Source organism: Nannospalax galili, unplaced genomic scaffold (assembly GCF_000622305.1).
Source record: "Nannospalax galili isolate Female #2095 unplaced genomic scaffold, S.galili_v1.0 scaffold3, whole genome shotgun sequence".
NCBI classification, from domain to species: domain Eukaryota; kingdom Metazoa; phylum Chordata; class Mammalia; order Rodentia; family Spalacidae; genus Nannospalax; species Nannospalax galili.
The window spans coordinates 1,162,704-1,182,008 of record NW_008351466.1 but is presented as its reverse complement, the minus strand read 5'-3'; the positions used below and the strand labels follow the sequence as shown (position 1 = coordinate 1,182,008).

Below are 19,305 nucleotides of genomic sequence, written 5' to 3'. Positions count from 1 at the left end.
ATTCAATTTTATGTCTTACAGGGCTTATACTGAGTTCAATATTGTATAACTGTATTAACCCAACTGTGAACCTAGAAACTTGCACCCACTTGTGAAAGAGACATACTCTTGCTCTGGAGTGTGTTACTGAATATGTTAAAGCTGTAGTGAAATGCTTCTTCTAATCATGTACTTATTAAAAATTAAAGAAAATAATGATAAAAAAATAATAATTCTTCAAAGCATGAAAATTTGCTCCTTAATAATTAGTAGATGTGAAAAACATTACCACTGAAATCTACCTGAAGACTTTATATCCATGCTCAGAGGCCAATGAGCTTAGAAATGCATATGCATACATCTTAATGTCAATTGCATTAAAAATGGATTTTTCTGTTTGAAACTGTATTTTAATAATGAAATGGAGATCTTTTTTAAAGGTTAAAACCTCATTTAATTGTATGCCTTATAGGGCTTATACTGAGTACAATATTGTATAACTGTAATAATTCAACTGTAAACCTAAAATTTTACAGCCAATTTTGAAAGAGATGCATCTTAGCTCAAAAAAACGTTATTGAATATGTCAATGTTGTTGTAATGAAATGGTTCATCTAAGTATGTAGTTATTAAATAAATTTTTTAAAAAACCTTTATTTTGTGTGTATATGTATGCACACATGTGTGTGCCACGTGTACATGTGGAGGTCAGAAGACAACTTGTGGGAGTTGGTTCTTTCCTACCACTATGTGGATCCCAAGAAATGAACTCAAGTCATCAGGTTTGGTGGCAAGTACCCATTAAACCATTTGGCCAGCTCTCTAAATAGAATCACAAAATCTGTTAAGACTATCACCCCCATCATGGAGCTGGAGAGATGGCTCAGCGGTTAAGAGCACTGACTGCTCTTGCAGAGGACCCAGGTTCAATTCCCAGCACCCACATGGCGGCTACAAACCAGCCTTAACTCCAGGTCCAGGGGGATCCCAAACCCTCTTCTGACTCCCGAGGCATTGCACAACACAGGTGCACTCACATACATGCAGGCAATACACTCATATATATAAAATAAAAATAATAAAATATTTTTTAAAGAAAGAATATCATCCCAATATACCCACTACACCCTTATTCAGGTAAAGAAAAAAAAAGAAAGAAATTGGAGCTGGGCGTTGTGAAGCACGCCTTTAATCCCAGCACTTGGGAGGCAGAGGCAGGTGGATCTTTGTGAGGTTGAGACCAGCCGGATCTATATAGCGAGTATCAGGCCAGCTGGGGCTACAGGGAAACCATGTCTCAAAAGACTGAATAAAAAGCTTAATTTTGTTCCTATGGGTTTTTCATACATTTTTCCAAATCCCATAGCATGACCTGGCAACTTCCCCCCAGTGAAGTCAGAAATAACAGTAACCTAGCTCCCAAGCCAGTTTGAAAGTTTAAAGAGGATAAGCCATATAAAATATCTAGCACAGGGGCTAGAGAGATGGCTCAGCAGATTAAGGGCAGTGGCTACTCTTGCAGAGGACCCAGGTTTGAATCCCAGCACCCACATGGTGGCTAACAACTACCCCTAACTCCAGTTCCAGGGGAATTCAACACCCTCTTCTGACCTCCATGGGCACTGCACAACACAGGTGCACTTACACACAGGCAAAACACTCATACACATAAAATAAAAATAATAAATAAAATATTTTAAAAATACATCTATTATAGCCAGGCATGGTGGTGGCATACACCTTTAATCCCAGTACTCAAGAGGCAGAGGCAGGCAGATCTCTGTTAGCTCAAGAGAGGCCAGCCTGGTCTACATAGCGAGTTCTAGGCCTGCTGTGGCTACAAGGGAGACCCTGTCTCAAAACACAAAAAACAAACAACAACAATATCTAGCATAGTGCCCAGCACATCTTGAGTACCTCATTAAAGGTTATCTAATACTATGATTTAGGGAGAGAGTTAGGTTAGATCATTAGAAAGTTGCACTTTTAAAAGTAAATTAAAGCTTTACTTTAGAATGTATCCCCCTTCTTATAGAGAATCCAAAGACACGGGTCTTATATCTAAAGGCTGAAGAGCTTAGAGAAGCCATGGCAATTATACTACTGCCGCTCATATTCAAGTCTTTGAGAATCTTAACTCCACCAAAGTGGTATCTCAGTGGGGTAGCCCAGGGACCAAGAGAGGGATAGATTTTTCAATCAAGAGTACAATTTTTCTTAAAGGTAGATGGATTTCTCTTTACTTATCAGTGTCTTGGCCTCCCTGCAGGACTTTCAGAGCCTAGATCTTGTGCATTTGCTACTATTCTGGTTGCTGTGCTATAAAATACCTGGTAAAAGCAACTTAAGGAAGAAAGGGTTTATTTTATTTCACAGTTTGAGAGTAAATCTATCATAGAGGGAAAGGCATAATGTCAAGAATGGCTCTAGCTGTGACAGCAAGAGTGGGAAACAGCTGGTGACATTGCATCCAGCCAGGAAGCAGGAAGAAATGAATGCTGGGTCTCAGCTCGCTTTCTCTTTTTTCCCTTTTTCTTCAAGCTGGGGCCCCAGTCCATGAGAGGTGCTGCCCACATACAGGGTGAGTCTTTCCTCCATGCATCCAACTTCCTCTATGGAAACATCCTGACACACATACTCAAAGGGGGTTTCCATGGTGATTCTAAATCCAGTCATGTTGACAATGAAGATTAACCATCACATTCTGTCAGAGGTACTTGAAGCATATGACCTTGGTCCACTATGCAAACTCCACATGGCTCAAGTACTTCTTTGCTCTTTTAAGACAAACCATGGCAGGCTGGAGAGATGGCTCAACTGTTAAGAGCACTGACTGCTCTTGCAGAGGACCCAGGTTTGATTCCCAGCACCCATATGGCGGTTAACAACTATCTGTAGCTCCAGTTCCAGGAGATCTGACACCCTCTTCTGACCTCTGCAGGCATTGCACGACACAGGTGCACTTATACACATGTAGGCAATACACTCATACACATAAAATAAAAATAAATAAAATTTTTTAAAGAAGATAAACCATGGCTTTATAGCCACACACCTTTAATCCCAGCACTCAGGAGGCAGAGGCAAGTGGATCTCTGTGAAGTCGAGGCCAGCCTGTTCTACATAGCAAGTTCTAGGTCAACTAAGGCTACAGGTAGACCTTGGTTAAAAAAAAAAAAGACAGGACAGGCCTGGCTTTTGGGACCACAAAATTCACTGTGAAAAGTTAACAGTTCCCATTAATCATTGTATTGTTTTTACCCACTAGTGGTAGTGTTCCCTTTCGGCAGGCTTCTAGGTAGCCTATGATCTGTTGAGCAGGTCATATAACCAGAACATACTGAAAGTTCAGAAAGAGATCTGGGGATGTAATTCAGTTGGTAGAGTACTTTCCCAGCATGCACAAAGCCTTGGATTCCATTCCCAGCATCACACAAAACTGGGCATGGTGGTATGTGCCTGTTATCCTAGCACCCTACAGGTAGGGACAAAAAGATCTTAAGTTCAAGGTCATCCACAAGTTTGAAACTAGCCTTGGCTACATGAGATTCTGTCTCAAAAAAAAGTTAAGAAACTACCACCGTTAACTTAGGGTCGGAACATGGAAACCAATAGTAGCTAACCTAGCTAGAAATCCCTGAGAGATCTGAGGTGGATGTTTGGACTCTAACAAGTGTGCTTTGAATATGGTTGTTCTTTCCCCCAATCTCTTCAAATCATTCCTTTTCAAGGCAGTTGCTACTGGAAAGGCATAATAATGAGATGCACCATATATCTTTTTTACTCATGAGAATCCTGCCAACTAATGTTCTTGACCAGAAAATGCCAGTGGCCATGACTGCATTAGGGGTCAAAGGCAGACTCACTGTTTCACTATTCAACCCCATAAACCCTTTATTAGAAAACCAAACTTTGGGATTTCTGAGAGTAAGGGGCATGAAGAATGAGAACTGACACCCAACCTTTTGGGACTTGAAATCATCCCCTCAGCCCACTACATTTTCACAAATGCACCTAAAGCTGTAGTCACAGCATCCCTGCCCTGTCTCTAATTCCTTCAGCTGTAATAATCTGTCCCCACTGCTCTTGCTGTTTCCCTCACTTGAGACTCTGTAGGAGACATCGGTGGCATTGTTAGGCCAGGGAGAAAGTAGCAGATATTTCCTGCTGTTGGCATGTGGATAATATTAGATATGGGTCAGGGTTTGTGGAAGCCAGGGAGCTTGTACTTCTGCTTCTGTGCCCAGGACATGCCTGGATCAGGTCCAGGGAGCCTGGGGAGTCTCTGCTGTGGCATGGTAGGCAAAGCAATGTTAACAAAGGACTCAGACTGTGCTGTGTGCTGATGACTCAAGAATCCCACACGATCCCACGCTCCTGCTAGTTGCCACTTCCAGGAACTAAAATGGACCTCTAGTCCTAAGAGACAGCAGACCTTTAGGTCTGAACAGGAAAACAAGCCCAGTCCTAAGAACTGGCATGCTGTTCTATGCAATGGAATGTTACACAGCCAATAAGCATGCAATTGTGTGCACTGTGTGGGTAGAAATCAGAATGTGAAATAATGTTAAGTGAAAACAACAGATGATGGAGAGCACATGCTGGTGGCAACTATGTAAAGCATATATGTAAGAACATCGCTAAAGAACTTCACAAAGCAATGAGCACTAGAATTCTGTTAGATTCCATGCCCCTTACCATAACACATCTTGCTTTGTTTGGACAAGGTCTCACTATTCAGACCAGGCTGGCCTAGAACTCATGATCCTTCTGTCTCCTCCTGGGATGAAGAGTGTGCACCTACATACGTGGCTCCTACACTACTGGGTGGGGGGTGAGACAGACTCGTATTAGCCCAGGCTGGCCTCAAACTTACTATAGTGCCAACGATGACCTTGAACTGATCCACCTGCCTCCATCTCCCAAGTGCTGGGATTCTAGGCATGTACCACCATGTCTGGTTTATGTGCTTCTCAGGATGGAACCCAAGTTTTCATGTATGCTGGACAGGCACTCTACTAACTGAGCTACATCCCCAGCCTAATGATATATTTTTTCAAATTTTCCATGCTCATTTAATGAGGCTACAGAGACACTTGTCCTTAGCTGACATAGGAGAAAATCCATATATAATTTGATTCAAGGATTAGAGAATTGAATGCCAAGGGTTTAAAATGGGCTGAATGGTTTCTTTCCCTCTCCCCACCTATGTTCAAGGAATCTACTAGAACATAACTGCCATTTCAGGTTTAGTGCTACAGTGAGAAATTCCTTCCAAACCCTAAGCCAATCAAACAATTCCAAGATGAAGTTTACAAATTTATATTTGGACATCTTTTAAGTCAGGATGCTATGATTTGAACTGCACTCACTACACTGAAAGAAACTTTTTGGGCACTGTCAGAAGTTCGTTATTTGTAAAACATTGCTAGCCATGGGGTACCTGTCTTCTTGCCTTGTCACAGGGAGTACTTAAAACTAGTCAATCTTTACTGAGCACATATCTGGATATCAAGTTTAGTAAAGTTCTCTCCCTGGAGAACTGGCCTCAACACCTGTCTACATCTTGATTACCTATAACTGGTTACAATGGTTAGAATTTTTTTTAAGCATTTGGTTTTCTTGGGGGGAGGTATTGAGGCAGCATCTTGCTATGTAGTCCAGGCTGGTCTTAAACTTGTGATCCTCCTTCCTTTGCTACCCGAGTGCAGGGATTACATGTATGTGACACCATGCCCGGTTGTATGTTTTTTTTAAACCTCCCACTTTAAAATGGACTTTAGATTTATTGAAGAGTTGTAAAAACAATACAGAAAATTTCTGTAGACTTTTCAACCGAGATCACCTTAATGGTAGCATCTTACCTAACTCTGGTATACTGATCAAAACTATCACACTAACATTAATTAGTATGGTACTAGTTGTTAAAAACTTATTCGGATTTCACCAAGTTTCCCCACTAATGTCTCTTTTTCTGTTCAGAAGCTAATCCCAGATTATATACAGTACAGTACTTAAACTCCCTCCCCCGTGCCATCTCAGAAACAAGTTTCCTCTTTGGAGGTTAAAAAGGTAAACTAGCCGGGAGTGGTGGCATACGCCTTTAATCCCAGTACTTGGGAGGCAAAGGCAGGTGGATCTTTGTGAGTTCGAGGCCAGCCTGGTCTACATAGTGAGTTCCAGGACAGCTGGGGCTACAAGGAGACCCTGCCCCAAAAAAGACAAAAAAGAAAAAAAAAAGGTAAGCTAATAGATGTTCGGAACAATCTATGATGCCGAGCTACTACTCCCAGAAAGGAACTCTATTACCAAAGGCCTTAATCCATGACACCTCATCGTGGTTATTTTTGAAAAGCATGTCTTCCATTAGCACTTCTTACAAAGGGATTTGACAAGTGGATTACTTTTAGTAAGCAATATTATGAAGGTGACAAAATGAGAGGAATGGCCTTCCCTGTCTCTTTTCTGTGCTTCATTTTACTTCAAACTGTATCTAAAATTTTCACCAGCAGCTGTAACATTTAACCATAACATAAAGGCTGAGAAACAAACACCCACACCAACAGAGAAGGAACTCTTTCCAATGTGTGGTTTTGTTTGCCTAAAATTAAGTACCAACTTTCAAAGGTTCAAGTTACAATTTCTCAACTTTATGATGGTGCAAGTGTGATATACATTCAGTAGAAAATATTTTGAATTTAGATCTTTTCCTGGGCTAGTAATATGCAATCCTGTGTGCTGTTGTAATGCTGGGCGTCTCCCAGTCAGCAATGTTCACAAAAGTAAAAAGCTGTTATTCTACCATGTACTATGCTGCAAAGCTATGGTGTTTGGTAGGTCAGGTGGATTAAACGAATTTTCAGCTTATGATTGGTTATAGTGACAGAGTGTATGTATTACCATTACTCTTATTTCACAAGGAGAGGGATAGAAAACAGAGCTGAAGAGCTTATGTAAGTGGTTACAGAGCATGTAAATGATGGAGACAAGATTGAAGCCCAGGTCAGCCCGATTCCAGAGCTGTTGCTCATGGCCAACATACACACCCATCACATTTCAGGCACTGCTTATGTTAGGAATGCAACAGTCAGATGTGAAGGAAGAGACTCCTAGGCATTGTAGTACAGCCCTCTTGCTCTCAAACACTTCTTAGCTTCATTTCCTAAAGATAATTAGTAAATACAACTGGTAAATACCACCAGGTGTAGTAGTGCAAACCTGTAATCCCAGCACTTGGAAGAGAGAGGCAGGAGGATCGCTGCAAATTCAAGGCAAGCCTGGTCTACACAGCAAATTTCAGGCCAGTCAGGGCTACATAGCAAGCCTCTGAAATTGAAATATTAATTTTAAAAATATTTTATTATTTTTATTTTATGTGTATGAGTGTATTGTCTACATGTACATAGGTGCACCCATGTTGTGCAACACCCATGGAGGTCAGAAGAGGGCATGGAACTGGAGTTACAGATGGTTGTCAGTTGCCATGTGGCAGCTGAGAATCGAATTTGGGTCCTCTACAAGAGTAGCCAGTGCTCTAAACTGCTGAGCCATCTCTCCAGCCCAAGATATTAATTTTTTTGAGGGTCTTCAGAGCAAAGACCTCTGCCCTCTAAATACCTTAAGATTCTCTAACGGTTATGGATAGATTTGCAGATATTTATAATACATGCTCCTCCACTGTGTGTGGCTTAGGGCCAGATGTGGGCAATGCCATCCAGCTGAGTCTCCTCTGAGGGAAAATAATGAGAACTACAATATGGAAATGTATAAGCTAGTGCAACAGAGTCTGCAAAGGGAAAATATTCATGTCTCAGAAATAAGTTATTTTCCATTTCAAGTGTCCTCTTGCATTCGGACTAATTGCCAAACTCTAGGGAGCTTCCAATGGTTCATGATTGCACTTTACAAGCATGCCATTTTGAATTATATTCCTTTTAAAAATGACTAATCATCCTAGAAGTTATAAATTGTAATGTGATCTTAGGGTGAAGGGTGGAAGACTTCAATCTCAGCAAATGACAGTCATTCTCGTGTCTTCTGCCTGAAGACAATCAAATGACATAATCAAATATTCTAACCCCATGGTTTTCAGTGCTAGCTACACATTGTAACCATCAATGCCTATGTCAGAACTCCTAGGGATTGTGATCATTTAACTGGTCAAGGTGTGACCTGAACATTGGAAGTCGGAAAAAAGTCCCTGGAGGAGTTTACGGTACAGACAAGGTTGGGGACCATTGCCTTAATCAGAGGATCACAATTGTAGCAGCCCATGGGAATCACTTCGGGGATCTTTAAAATATTCAGATATTTGGGCCATATCCTAAATCAGAACATTTGGCTCAAGTCCTAGGAGATCAGGCTATGGTCTGCTCTGTTACTCCATACTGTATTTTAAAAAGTGGTTTTTTCAGGCTGTGCATTAGCTTATGAGACTCCATTTTTAAAAAGTTCTTTACTCTTTTGAGACAGGGTCTTGCTAGCCCTGACTGGCCTGCAGCTTATTCTGTAGACCAAACTAACCTTGAACTCACAGAGATCGCCTGACTGTGCCTCCTGAGTGCTGGGATTAAAGGTGTGTGCCACCACATCCAGGGAGACTCCCATTTTATGAGCAGCTTTTGACTCCATTTTGAGGGAGAAGGATGATTCCAGTCCCTGAGTAGACCCAGAAACTGCTCCATCTGTCAGGCACCATCATACAGCACAGACTGATGATTTATTTGGGGGAATAGAAGGGCAGGCACCTGTAATTTTGGGGTGAATTGAAACTCTGGAGATACATGGGCGTTTTAAAATCCTATCAGGGAAACCAGGCCCAAGAACTTATCAGACACGCCAGACTGAGAAAAGGGTGTAACTTTCTCACCTAAACTCCATAAAGTGACCGACACTCAACACTGCAATTGCATGATACCTGGTGTGTCTGTCAAAGAATAAGGACCCCCAGACTGTGCTCGGTTCCTCATTGTTCACATGGCCTACTCAACTGCCTGCCCATCCACCTGTTCACCCATGTGGAACTGGAACTGACCCACCATTTCCTGCTCCTGACCCATTTCCTGCTCTAGATCTAATTCTGCCTTTCACCCCACTGCAGCTGAATTCTACAGGTTTGCTCTCCAACCTAGCTCCAGCAGCTTCCACCCGGCTCTGGTCTGGTTCTTTGCTTTATCAATACAGGCTCTCCAACAGCCCACTTCTGAAAGTTCTTGAACTCTGCCCCAGCCTCTTAAACTTGTATTCATTCTATAATCCATAAATATGCACATAGCTATATAGATATATTTACTGTGTGTTATATGATGTGTGCTGTGAGATAATATTAGAAATTAAGACTGTAATAAAAGAATTTGCATTCACCTTGGCCAGGATACCAAGGTAGGAAGATTTTATGATAAGTTACTGTTACTGAAACCACTAAACCTTGTGAATTTATTGTTATTCAATAAATTCTGACATTGTAGAAAGACACAAAATGTGTTTGTCTACTTTCTGGCATACTGTGCTCATGACAAACTATGGGACTTTTTGTTTTTTTGAGACAGGGTCTCTCTGTAGTTCCAGCTGGCCTGGAACTTGCTATGCAGACCAGGCTGGCCTCACAGAGTTCTGCCTCCCGAGTGCTGGGATTAAAAGTGTGTGTACAACCATGCCTGGCTCTATGAGACTTTCTTAAAATTAATTTTTTATTGAATTTTTGTGATTTTCATACAATATAGTTTGTATTTAGATCCCCTCCCCATCCACACTTCCCCCACTGCCCCCTGCCCAATTTACTCTCATTCATGTGATATATACACATTTTAAACAATATTTTCATTTTACACAGTGTTTTGTCTGAGCCTCTTCAGGTGAGTTCAGGTGCAAGAGTCCGTACCTGTGGTGTCACACTAGTGTTCAAAGACTCTTTGATTTTCGAGAATGTGGATTTTGAATTTTCAGACTAGAAATGCACAACTTGTACTTACATAAAATAAAAGCAAATTACATGTATGTGATGACATTTTCAATTTTAGTAAATTTAGAATTACCTAGGGTGTATCATCTATGAAGGAATTTCCAGAGACACAATTTAATGTGCTCTCATAGGGATATATATATAGAGAGAGATGTAGTTAACTCTCTATATATTTGTCTATCTATATCTACACACACACAGACACACACACACACATATATGAGAAAGAGAGAGAGCAAGAGAGAGATAGAGGTGTGTATGTGTGTATATATGGCCTAGAGTCTGATTTGTGTCCCCAAATGACCTTCAGTGTGGGTCCATCCACTGGGCCCACTAATAGTCCCATCCCTGTAAGACACTGTCTCCTTCCCTCCCAGGAGTCATCAATTGCCAAAAGTTCCTTAGGTTGGGTTGAGATTTCGTACCCTCTTCCCCATGTCTATGCTAAGATTTTAGCATCACAGGTGGGCCAACAACATTGCTCAGTGGGTAAAGGTACTTGCTGCCAAGACTGACCACATGGTTCAATCCCTGGAACTCAGGTAGTAGAAGACAACTGACTCCCACAAGTAGTCCTCTGTCCTCCATAGGCACACTGTGGCAAGAACACATACAATAAATAGATGTAACCAAAGCATTGCAGGTGATTTCAATGTTCAAAAAAGACTGAAAACTACTGTGGCAGGTGAAACTCCAAACTGGAGATAAGAACAATGACAAAATTCCAGTGCTAGAGAGGCTGAAGCAGGAGGATTGCTGAGTCTCAGACCAGCTGAAGCTACATAGCAAAACCCTGTTTCAAAAACAAACAAACAAAACAAAACAGTCATGGCAAAATTTGAAACTTGATGGCTCAGTAATATTAACAGTTTATGTGTGTGGGGTGCAGGCGCATATGTGCCACAGTGTATGTGCAGTCAGAGGACAATTTGGGAGTCAGTCCTTGTTTTCCACCTTGTTTCATGCAGGGTTCTTGTATCCACCCCTGCGCTGCATACTCCCGGCTAGCTGGCCCACCAGCTTCCTGGACCATCTCCAGTCTCCTCTCTGCCTCCCATCTCACCATCTAACTGTAAGAGTGCTGAAATTACAGATGCACACTACATCATCCAGCTTTTTACATGGGTCCCAGGCATCTAAACTCAGGTATCCAGGCTTGCACAGCAAGTGTTTACCCACTAGGTCTTCTCCCTGGCTTCATTAATAATTGTTTTGAGGTGTTGAAGAGATGGCTCAGGAGTTAAGAGCACTGGCTGCTTTGGTTCTCAGCACCTATATGGTGGCTAACAACCATCTGTTACTCCAGTTCCAGAGATTTTGATACCCTCTTCTGACTTCCATGGGCATTGCATGACATGTGTGCACTTATATCCATGCAGGCAAAACACTCATCGACATAAAATAAAATATTAAATTTGTAAACCTTTAAAAAATAATTTTTTGAGATGGCATGTTTCTCAATTGCCCAAACTGACCTCAAACTCAAGATACCCTGTCCCAAATAGATGAGATTACAGGTGTGTGCCACCACACCTGCCTTGTTCAGTGACTTATTTTTGTGACACAAGCTGGAACTCAAGACCCTCCTACTACAGCCTCTTGCAGGTTGGGGTTATATGTTCATACTAGTTGACCCAGGTTTTGCTCAGCACCTTTTTTTAAAAAATAGACCTTTCCTTCATTTTTTTATTACATTTATTTTTAGGGGTGTATGTACATGTGGAATTCAGAAGAAAATGGTGTAGTCAGTTCTCTCCTTCCATGTGGGTTTTGAGGATTGGACTCAGATCATTGGGACTGCTGGCAAGTGCCTTTGCTCACTGAGTCACCTCACCAACCTTCAGCCACTTTAAAAGGAGCCTAATGAGCCAATCAGTTCTACAAGTGAGGAAGTAGACTGAGGACAAACCCTTAAAACAATTGTCCTACTTTAAGATTGACGTGACCTCACTTTTCCCTAGAATGTATAAGGGTTAATTTTATGACCTGTCTAGCTTCAGTCTTTAAAAAAAATTTTGTTATACATATATTTTTTATTTTACATGTATGCGTATTCTGCCTGCATGTATGTAAGTGCACCCTGTTGTGCCATGCCTGTGGAGGCCAGAGAGGAAGTTGAATCCCATTCCCTGGAACTTGAGTTACAGATGGTTGTTAGCTGCCACATGGGCACTGGGAATCAAACCTGGGTCATCTACAAGAGAAGCCTGTGCTCTTAACCACTAAGACATCCCATTAGTTGCTAGCCTAGCAACTAATGGTATGAAACCCCATTTCTACCATACCCACCAAAAATTACAGAAGAAAGGAAAAATAAATTATGCAAAGGAATAAAGCACTGTTCAGAGCGCCTGGATGGACCTAGTGAAGAATATCTGCAACCTGATATGCATTTTTACTTACCACATCAACACTGTCTTGGACACAAAAACTCAAGACAAATTCTCATCCTCAGCTACACTTAGTCATCTGAGGAGCTTTGAAAATAAAGGTGCTGGGGACTAGAGAGATGGCTCAGCAATTAAGATCACTGACTGCTCTTGCAGAGGACCCAAGTTCGATTCCCAGCACGCATATGATGACTAACAACCATCCGCAGCTCCAGTTCCAGGGGATCCAATGTCCTTTTCTGATCTCTGTGGGCACAACATGGGTGCACTTACACACATGCAGGCAATACACTCATACGCATAAAATAAAAATAATATTAATTAATATTAATTATTTTTTAAAAAGAAAATAAAGGTGCTACAGCTGAAGAGATGGTTCAGTGGTTAAGAGCACTGGTTGCCCTTGCAGAAGAACAAAGTTCAGTTCCTAGCACCCACATGGCAGCTAACAACCATCTGTAACTCCAGTTCCAGGAGATCCAGCACCCTCTTCTAGTGTCCACAGGTACTGCATAACAGGGGTGCACTTACACGCATGTAGGCAAAACACTCATACACATAAAAATAAATTGAAAAAGATTTTTTTAAAGAATAAGCTGGACATGGTGATACACACTTGTATTCCCAGAACTCTGGAGGCAGAGACAGGTAGATCTCTGTGAGATGGAGGCCAACCTGGTCTATATAGTGAGTTCCAGGCCACTTAGGGCTACAGAGAGACCCTGTCTCAAAAAAAGTGTGTGTGTGTGTGTGTGTGTCTGTCTGTCTGTCTGTCTGCGTGTGAGCATGCGCATGCTGAGGCCATGCCCAGAATGAATTACACAGAAATATCTGAGGATGTGATGCTCAGGAGCCTGTTCTAAAAGGTCCTTTGGGAATTGCAAAATGGCTCAGAAGATATGATGATCTGAGTTTGATACTTAGGATCCCCATGATAGAAAGAACTGACTCCTGCAAGTTGACTTTGAGTACACAGGCATATGCATACACACACACACACACTCCAAAGAAAGTTTATGGGTTTTTTTTGTTCCATTTCATTTAAATATTTTATTATTTTTATTTTATGTGTACGAATGTTTTGCCTGCATGTATATAAGTGTACCTGTGTCATGCAATGTCCACAGAGGTCAGAAGAGGGCATCAGATCCCCTGGAACTGAAGTTACAGAAGTTGTTAGCCACCATGCAGGTGCTGGGACACAAACCTTAGTCCTTTGAAAGAGGAACCAGTACCTCTTAACCGCTGAACCATCTCTCCAGCTCTGAAGAAAAGTTTTTAAAAGGGAAAATAAATACTGATACTGGAGCTTTTCTCAAAAACAATGAAACTGCAGTTTGAAGCCTAGGTATCAGGATTTTTTTATGGCTCTCCAGTTGATATTGATGCACAACCAAGTTAGCAATCCACTGTCAACAGACCTACTACATACCTTACAGCTGGAAGAGATCACTGTGTACACACTCTTAAAACTCATGAGAATTTATTTACAGCTACTTGGTTACACTGATCCCTAGTTTCCAACCTCAATTTCTACTTTGCTCCCTTAACATATAATATTTGTCAACCAAGTGATCAATTTAGGTGACCAATTTGTCCCAGTGTGCCTGAGATACTCCTGGTTTTAACACTGAAAGTTCCACAGTGTTGAAAAACTAAGGACAGTTGCTCACTGTACAAATGACAGAGTACACAGATTAGAATATAGTAATATAGTATTAGATTGTGTTTTTAAGCCAAATGTGGCAGTGTACACTTATAATCCTGGCATTTCAGAAATGGAAGCAGGACCATCTGGCTTCAAGACCATCCTAGGCTACATATTTCAAGGCCAGCCTGGGATACATGAGACCCTGTCTCAAAACAACAACAAAAATCGAGATTTTCCTTCTAACACCCAATATCTAGATCTTGCTTTCAAAATACTCTTCTCCTGTTTATTAAAAGGAATGAGAGCTCACCAGAAATGGCTGCTTCCAGGATTTGGGCAGGGAAAATATACAATGTCTAATGAATCGGAGAACCTTTTCACAGAGTCCAAGGAAGGAATGGCATGTCTAAAGAACATGAGAGCCAGACAAAGGGCCTTCCGCTGGCCAAACTGGTAAAAATTAGAACATAAAAAATGATTTATCCCACTGTAAAACACTGAATACACATAAGAAAAACACTGAATCGAGTGATCATAAAAAACTGCCCATTGGGCTGGAGAGATGGCTCAGCGGTTAAGAACACTGACTGTTCTTGCAGAAGACCTGGGTTCGAATCCCAGCACCCATATGGTAGCTAACAACTGTCTGTAACTCCAGTTCCAGGGGATCCAACAGCCTCTTCTGTCCTCTATGGGTATTGCACGACATGGGTGCAGTTACCTACATGCAGGCATAACACTCATACACATAAAATAAAAATAATAATAAAGAATAATTCATAAAAAAACTGTTCATCACTGCAGTTAAGTATTGTGTCAACTTCTTAGCATAAAAATTGGTATTCAGGGTAAAGTGGGAGGCTCAGAAGTTCAACATCACTCTCAGTTGTATAGCAAGTTTAAAGCCAGCCTGGGCTACATGAGACTCTGTCTCAAAAATAGTTGGTGGTTAAAGGAAAGAATTAGATGTTATTTGGGGGCTTTTTGAGACACAGTCTCCTTGTAGCCCTAGCTACAAGGATGGCCTTGATCTCAGAGATCATCTGCCTCTGCCTCTTGAGTGCTGGGATTAAAGGTGTGCACTACCATGCCTGGTCCAAGAATTAGGTATTTAGTTTACCTTTTTGGAAACAGTAATGCATAGTACACAGATGAGGAAAAACTCATCTTTATAGAAGATTGGCATCCAGTAAACAAAACTGAATAGTGGGGCTGGAGAGATGGCTCAGTGGTTAAGAGCACAGGCTGCTCTTGCAGAGAAACCAGGTTTGAGTCCCAGTACCCATATGGTGGCAAAGAACTGTCCGTAACTTCAGTTCTGGGGGATCCAACACCCTCTTCTGGCCTCCACAGGCAATGGGTGCACCTAGCTATATGCATGTAATATACTCATACACATAAAATAAAAAGAAATTTTTTAAAAACCCTGAATAGTGGATTTAGGAAATCAATACTTTGTAGCTTCTAAATTATGAGTTTTAGAAAACAAATATTAAAAGTTAAAAAGTAGGTCAGGAAGGAGTCATCACTGGATGTTAAAATCTTAAGACATTACTGATAAACAATTCTGTTTTAGATCATTTTCTGCTAGTTTGGGGGTACTTTTTTTAAACAAAATTCACATTTTATTTAAATTGAAATAAACTATACAAAATTGATTTTATTCACCAAAAATAACAGCAATATTTTCTATATTACTTTTTAGATAAACCACAAAACATTAATTTTTGTAGGTTCTGCTTATAAATCAAGACAAGACAGTAGATATAATCGTGGTTTAAAAAAAAACAGAAGAAAACAGACAAGTCAGTTGCCTGTATGGATGGCCTCTGGGTCTGTTATGACCATGAAGCAGAAGTCAATATACCTGCTGAGAAGCTTTTGAAAGTGTGGGCTCAACAAAGGAATGTATTCAGCAACAACCAGATGTGGAATGACAGCTCCAGGCTCTGCCATTCAATCTGTAACTCGTTCCTTTGAGTTCCTTTCATACATACAAAAATCTACACTGAAATCTGCTTGGTGAGCTCACCACCACCTCTCTGCTAATTTCTGTAACTATCCATTACACAGCTGTTTTTGTTGTTGTTGCCTTTTGCATTTTCAGTGCTGAGGAATGAACCCAGGGCTTGCACATCCTAGGCAAGTGCTCCCACGACTAAGCTACATCCCCTTTCCTTGTTTTTTGAGACAGGGTCTCACTATGTAGCCCAAGTTGGCTTAAAACCTGTGACCCTCCTGCCTCCACCTCCAAAGTGCTGCTATTACAGATTTTAAATATCATACTTAAAGCTCCTACTAGTCAAAAGTCAATAGTGGACTTCTGTCTAACAAATTATAAAATGCATTCCTCCCTTCCATTCCTTCTCAAAATTGATTTCTTCGAAGACCTGATAATTCCTGACAACTGGATCCACAATGATGTTTTATCTAAAATGACTTTAACTGAAACAATTCTAGAGTGCCACTAGCAGACAGCCCCAAGGTGAATTTTGGCACTCAAAATGCCATCCTCTGGAAGAGCAGGTAATGAAAGCGTAAGAGTTCAAACAGGGGCCATTTAAGTAAGAAATTGCCAATGACTAATGTATTCAACTGGAGGCCTATCAGCAAGGTATTCAGTGATTAAGTGGCCTATTATTACATCTTACAGCTTTTCTTCCAAATGCCAAATATAAGACAAAACCCATCCTAAAAAGTCTCTTAGGTATTTTCAATGGTTTCTGAATTATTTGTAGGAAGCTCTGATTTATTTGTATAGAGTTTGATGTATGTGTCCACCATTAAATCCAAATCATGTTTTATATCAAAATTTATGTTAAGCAAAGCCAAATTACTTGGCCTCTAGTCTGTCAAAGTGTTCCACAAGTATGCATTGAGACACTTTCATCCATTTTCATAGTGCTCATTCTCCACCTTCATTACCGGGAGAACACACAGGACCTTCAGCAAAGCATACACGTTAGGAAAAAAACTTGAAATTGGCAGATGGAGGGCTTCATAAAATGGTGGATGGCAGCTCTATATTTTTGCCTCTGTGTTTCCACTTGATACTCCAACAGTGCAGCTCGGCTGAGAGCATGTCCAGATTGGGTAAGTCACTTCTGTACATGTCAGCATGATGTTCCTCTGACGTGTTGAATTTGAGCTGTCCCATGACTGAGGGCGCCAGAGACAAGCACTTCAGAGCTTTGAGGTGCTGTTCAGAAAATATATCTTTAAGTTCCTGAATAATATGCTGCACTGTTGGAACACTGAGGCTTTCTTTATAGTAACTCTCAGAGGTTAGCTGAGATTCTAGGGAATTTCCCTGGGAGTTTCATTTGAATGTCAAGTTTGGTTGCTAAATTTGTGGCTTCTTCAAACCAAAACTCATGATAAACTTCAATGTTTTCCATCACCTCGTTGAGGGAATGCAGTACTGCAGTCAAACTACTGGCTGCAAAGAAGACATCAGAAGTTTGTCCCTGGAGATTCTTCCGAAAGGCCCTTGTAAAAGATAAGACATTTTTAAGAACAACAATGGTAACAATGAAGTCAAAATCCGTCACTGCACTACAGAGCACAAATGCTCGGCCAGCTATACAGTTGTTCCGTATTTGTGTCGTTGTTTATTCCAACTAAACATAAAACAATTGCTTGTAGGAGGTCCACCAGAACTTCAAAAGCGTCGTGCCTGCCAGACCACTGAGAATGGCAAATTTCTTTCTGTTCCTTACCCCATTCTTCACTATTCTGAAAAAGAACAGAAATTACATTGTCAAGCTCTAAAAGCAGCTGTGGTGATCGACGGAAAAAAGAACAAACTTCCTCAACTGTTTGTAGAGCAACCGATACCTCCATCACAGGGATGGACTTCACCAAGCACGAATTTAAGGCATAGGAGGAACAGAGTGTGTAGACAGCTTGGAAATATTTCTCTAAAAGTGTCCACGCAACAACTTTCGTCTTGGAAGAAAATCCGCTGGAGACTATGTAAGTCTGGCCACAACAATACTCCATATTTAGTCCCATTTCTCGGTTATTGTGGTGTGAAAATTCACAGCCAGAATCTCTGTATCAGCCTTATATGGCAGAAAGCCCACAAACTCCTCTCTCAGGTTCTGAGACTGGTCCACAAACCTCACCAGCACAGGCAGGTGCTCTTCCCCTGCTATGTCCACCACATCATCCATGAAAATGGAGAAGTGCGAGTCTCTCACCTCTCTAAGCGTTTCCTCCCAGGTGCAGCTCTCATAGATCTCCAGCATCTGCTTCTGCTGGGTTTTAGAACAGAATAATGTGTTGACTGCTATGGTCTCAAAGCGTTTTCTCAAGATCTCTTCACCAGAATTTATCCAGCATTCCAGAAGTGCCTGAAAGTTATCGGGAGTAAAGAGACCCTCTGGGATCTCTTCGGCCTCATGCCCATGCAGAAGTATGTTTTATTTTTCCGAGAGAGTCAAAATTTCAAAAACAGATTTTAGGTACTCCTTGTTTTCCTTCTCTTCAAGGGTTGAAGGCAAAATGTTCCCATGCTGCTGGTTACCCCCTTCTGCACTGGGGCTCTAAGCATTGCTGTTAGTTTCATGTTCTTGTTAAGAAGTTTCATCAATATTTTTCTGTTTCAGTGTCCTGATTTCATCTTCACTCAATTCTTTTATTAGTTTTCGGTGTCTGCAATGTGGATTATTCAAATGACTGGTAAGATCAAATATTGTTGGTATTGCATTATCTCGAAGAACTGTCCTATATATTATAAGGACTCTCCCAATGACTTCACAAGTATCTGCTTCAATTAATTTTGAGAAATAAAATAACCCAATCATTCTTTAGTTTTCTGATGCCTCTGCAAAATGTATAGTTCCACAGATCACAGAGGTCTCAAAGTGTTTGGCACATAGTCAATAATGTTTATTTAGTTGATAAGGTGTTCTATCTTCTAAGTCTGCTGTCCTACATGTCTCAATCCACTTCTGGCATCTGGCCGGATCCCGCGGGGGCCTGAAGAAGGCCAGATTGGGACTGCGTGCTCTTCTGCGCGCAGTTGGGAGCCCTGCAGAAGTTCGGCATGGTCATCGGGCCGCTGGCCGGTCCAGCCCTCCCCTCCCCGCCACCTCAGGGCAGCCCCGCCGCCCCGTGAGGCCAGGGAGGGGAGCCAGGCTGGCTGGCAGGCAGGCAGGGCCTCGAGCGGAGGAGGGGCAGGAGGGGCACACTGGCGGAGGCCAGGCTGGGGACGCGGCTCCACCGTCGCCGCCGCTGCTGCACTTCCGGCCCGCCCGGGGATGCTGCCGCCTCTTTTCGGGGGTACTTTTTATTTGTCTGCTTGCTTATCGAGACAGGGA

General features: G+C 41.6%; 1 protein-coding gene and 1 pseudogene across 4 annotated transcripts in view; both read right to left on the bottom strand.

Moving 5' to 3' along the window:
* Positions 1-19,305, bottom strand: part of Trmt2b (tRNA methyltransferase 2 homolog B) — a 121,916-nt gene that overhangs the window by 37,023 nt on the left and 65,588 nt on the right. Inside the window, exon 15 of one of the 4 annotated variants that reach the window (XR_003846273.1) lies at positions 17,570-17,716. The exons of the other annotated variants lie outside the window; for them this stretch is intronic. The gene's annotated coding sequence lies outside the window, so the exon portion shown is untranslated. Of the gene's footprint in view, positions 1-17,569; positions 17,717-19,305 lie in introns of those variants that run through there. 4 annotated transcript variants of the gene reach the window in all.
* Positions 16,326-19,033, bottom strand: LOC103746204 (annotated as a pseudogene).